The sequence below is a fragment of the Octopus bimaculoides genome, chromosome 5, assembly GCF_046866305.1.
Source record: "Octopus bimaculoides isolate indiv1 chromosome 5, ASM4686630v1, whole genome shotgun sequence".
Classification (NCBI taxonomy): Eukaryota; Metazoa; Mollusca; class Cephalopoda; order Octopoda; family Octopodidae; genus Octopus; species Octopus bimaculoides.
Window position 1 is genome coordinate 31,385,825 of NC_142932.1, and position 5,000 is coordinate 31,390,824.

The window sequence follows — 5,000 nt, forward strand, 5'->3', positions numbered from 1 at the left end:
TATATATATATATATATATATATATATATATATATATATATATATATATATATATGATATATTATATATGATATACATACAAGCATACACATATTCATACATATACTTGATTACATACATACATATTATGTAAATATATAAATTTACCTTTGAACTAAGAGAATATATTTCCATACATCCGGATGGAATCACATGCACAACTATATATACATATATATAAAGACAGACAGACAGATAGATAGATAGATAGATAGATAGATAGATAGATAGATAGATAGATGTAGACACAAAAATTCATAAAGTCCACACATTCTCACGCATACAGATCTATCAACATACATTCACACAGGCGCACTGTCTCACACACACACACACACACACACACACATATATATCTATATATATATATATATATATATATATATATATATATATATATATATATATATATATACACATGCCCAAAAACATATATACTGACACATTCATATGTGTGTATATATCATATATTTTATACTATATATATACATATATGTTTGTATGCATGTATGTGTGTGTGTAGTGTGAATAGATAGATTGATAGATAGACATGTGCGCATGCGCACACTCCTTCAGTTTGCTGCGTTGCTTCAACGATCATTTGTACCGAATTCACTCAGATCTCAAAAGCCAATACAAACTTATGAAAACGCTGGGCGGAGTGAACGAATAATAATAGTGATAATAATAATAAGAGTTATTATTATTATTATTATTATTATTATTATTATTATTATTATTATTATCATTATTATTATTATCATTATTATTATTATTATTAAAGATGGCAGTTGTGGGCGTAAGAAGCTTCTGGAAACATTTTGAAGTGTCTGGAGGTGGAGTGTTTTCAGTGCTTGAGGGCAAATAAGCACTTTGTCTGTGTTACTATATAACCTCGTACGCCATAGAACCGAGTTGCCGGGTTTTCAGTTCAAAACAGACGATTCAGGTTTTTTTTTTTTTTTAGTTAACGCCTCTCTTTGACTTGTACAAACGCAATAATGTTCACACATAATATAGTTTCCATGACAGGTCTACACCAGCTGGAGCAATTCGTAGTCCACGTATTTATTGAATAGTTTTAGACTCAACAGATGTCGTTATGTGATAAGTACATCAAAGGAGAGCGTTCTAGTCATTTGATACAGTAATTCTCAATCGGAGTCCACATGACACTGGAAGGACTATTCTTTTATTCTTTTATACTTTTATTCTGGTTTCAGTCATTGAATAAGTACTAGGCTTAGAAGGAATAAGTCCTGGTGTCGATTTGCTCGACTAAAGGCGGTGCTCCAGCATGGCCGCAGTCAAATGACTGAAACAAGTAAAAGAGTAAAAGAGAGTAAATGATTATTCCGGAGCATATTCACCATCTACTTCAATTACTGCTTCCCATTTGCTTGGCAGACGATCAGACTCATTTAAGATGTTTTTGTTGAATATTATTATTGCTTTTGTTTGAATAAAATTTGTTTTAAAAAAAAGCTGCAATAATTATGCACCAAACCAATGCAATTTTCTAACAGGTGCACAGTCTCATAAGTGAACTATTTCTCTGAAAACGTACAGTTTTACTCACTTGAGAATTTGAGCATTTTTCTTCTTTATTTCAGCTTTTAGCAGGTGTAAAATGTCTTCAGGAAAATATTTCAGAATATTTTGATGAAACTGAATGAATAATTCTGAAGAAATTTGACCTTGGAATGTAATGGAATGAGGTAAAATTCTAAATTTCTGATATGAACTGGGTCAGGTAAAAACAGTTGAAAATCATCTGTTGTCAGGTGTGGAGAACATCTTAAGTGAAATATTTCGACGTGGTTTGGTGCAACGAAGTGAGTCATTCTTGAGAAATTTGACACTTTTATAAGATGGATGAAAATATGGCAAAGTGTTGACTTATTTCTAATTTTAGGAACGGTGAATCTCGAAGCAGATAAAGCTATAAATAACAGCGTGTAAATAAAGTTAAAGGGCGGTCATGAATGACCAGGGGATTGCACCAAGAAAGTCCCCCCCCCCCCAAGGCATAGGTCCGGGCAAGGTTGTTTATGAAAGTACCAGCAGTCGTTCATGCATAACAGCCTCCCCTCTCTACAGCACCGATGTTACCCAAGAGAAAGGCAAAGGGGCCGATATAGCATGGCAAGTGTGACGTCGCAATTCATTTCTACAGCTGAAGGAACTGGAACAATGTGAAATAAAGTGTCTTGCTCAAGAACACAACACACAGCCCGGTCCGGGAATCGAACTCACTACCTCATGATTGTGAGCTCGACGCTCTAACCACTGAACCATGCGCCTTTACTGTGTGTACATATTAGGTTAAAAACCCAATATTTATACGCTAAAAAATCGAAGGTTATCCAGTGGAATGCGAACCCACATCTGTAAACAAGAAAGGTGTTTATTTATTTTTATTTATATTTATTTAATTACTGTTTAGTCTGCAGGAAGAAACTAAGTCCTTTTTTTTTTTTTTTACGGACCCACCCTCGTGACCATTAAAGTCGACGTTGTCGATGCTCTCGAAAACCTGAATGTCGTCGAGTGTAGAAAAACCTGTGCTAGGAAGGAATTCTAGCAGTTGAATAGATACAAAACGGAATAGACACAAAACGTCGCCCAGCTTAACACCTCCATCAGATCCGTAGATATCTTTATCAAGGTTCACACCGTCGCAAGCTGATTTCCAATTTGAGAACAACGAAAATCAGATTATATATTGAGAGATACATGTTTCACCTGAGGGAATACATGAGCTCACCTGATATAGTCCTCATCAATGAAGACTTGGGTAGAAATATAAGTGAATGGGGTATATATTAATGATGGTCATTGTGGTGGCCGCGGTGGTACAGGGGGTTATATACAGCACGGTAATGCTAACAGTAGTGGTGATGGAACTAGTAGTGGTGGGGGGTAGTGGTGGGGGTAGTGGTGGGGGTGATGGTGGTCTCGGTGGTATTGGCGGCAGTGGTCACAGCTAGTAATAGCCGTCGTTATCGTTGTCGTCTTCATTGTCCTCATCGTCTTACCAGTCACAGGAAATGAGAATTTTGATTGACAGATACGAAGACATTGAATAAAAACAAAATAATAATTAATATTCCACTCCACACTCCCACACACACCGATGTTATTATCACAGCTGCTGTTATTTTATAATCACTTTTTCGTAAGATTTATTATTGAAGATGATAATGATGATGATGATGACGATGACGACGACGACGATGATACTGATGATGATGATGATGATGATGATTATTATTATTATTATTATTATTATTATTATTATTATTATGATTGAGCGAGTGAGCAGCACACGCCATCAAAATGACGATGGGGTACAGATATACGAAGCCCAGTATACCCATCATGACTACCCGTCTGATAAGGGTAAACCAGGCACATGCATCACAACCATATGTGCGTGACATGGTGATCTCATATCAAGATAAACAGTGCATGACCTTGCAGGTGGGGCTCTGTTAGAATTTTCTTCTAAACACCCATGTTTCCACAGGTGAATTATTTAAACCCCAAAGAATTCCTCTCAACATATCACTATGATGCTCCCCCACTACTTCTGTTCGTGATCAGAGATGCACATATTGTCAGCCACTAAGGGACATAATCAACTGGTTAAGGCCAAACAACTGACAAGCAAATTTGTGGTATTGAGAAGAATATTTGTTGTAGCCCACCGTTTAGCAGAATATTTGCTGTCGCCCACCTTTTGAGTGAGAGAGCAGTACATGCCGTCAAAATGACACTAGGGTATAGATATACGAAGCCCAATATACCCATCATGACTACCTGTCTCATAAAGGTACCCTAAGCACATGCATCACAACCATATGTTCGCGAAACAGTGATCTCATATATCAATATAAACAGCACATAAACTTGCAGGTGGGGACCAGTTAGAATTTTCTTGAGGTCGAGCAGCCCGTCCCACTCAAAAGGTCCCTGAATAAGGATGATGGCAGAAACTACTATGTTTCCAGGATTGAATTATTCAAACCTTAAAGTATCCTTTTCAACACATAGCTATGTTTCTTCTCCACTACTCCTGCTCATGATCAGAGATGCACATATCATCAGCCACCAAAGGATATGCTCAACCGGCTATGTATGTCCGTTTGTGTGTGTGTATCTGTGTGTGCATGTGTGTGTGTATGTATGTGCATGTAAGGTATGCACATACACACGTACATACATACATAGATACAACATATATACATATATACATACTCGCATGCATACATACATACATACATACATACATACATACATACATACAAGCAATAAAATGTGACGACCGATGCAGACATTGCGGAGTTCACACTGAAGATATCCCTTGCATCATGCGCAGCTGTCCGAAAATGCCATCACGGTATTAAAATGCCATCATGAGACATGATGTTGTAGCTAAGATACTCCATAATGAAATCCGTAGGAAGGATAATCCCGAGGACAAAGGAATAAGAACTCACGGTATGGTAGAAATCATAACCACTCATAATAAAAAGAAATACTGGTGTAATGTCCCAGTGAAGACTTCAATACAATATAAGCACAACAGACCTGATATAATGATTTGGGATAGACAAGAGAAACTGTGCACAGTTGTGGAAATTAGCTGCCTAGTGGATGTTTTACACAAAGCTGAAGATCAGTGAAAAAGAGAACACCTATGCTGAACTATTGAGAAATCTTGCAATTATTGGGGCCCTGAGATATGTAACACATTGTCTAAATACCAATCTTGAGAAATTAGGCTTTTCAAAACCAGAAATGAGGAAGTTAATTCGAAGACTACAGGTCCAATCCATTACTGGAACTGTAAAAATCTGTAAAATTTTCCAGAAGTTTAGCCTTCAAGTATATATGAGCATGTCTTGATATGCAACTATATGCATGAGAATACATACATAAAACATACAAATCTGCAC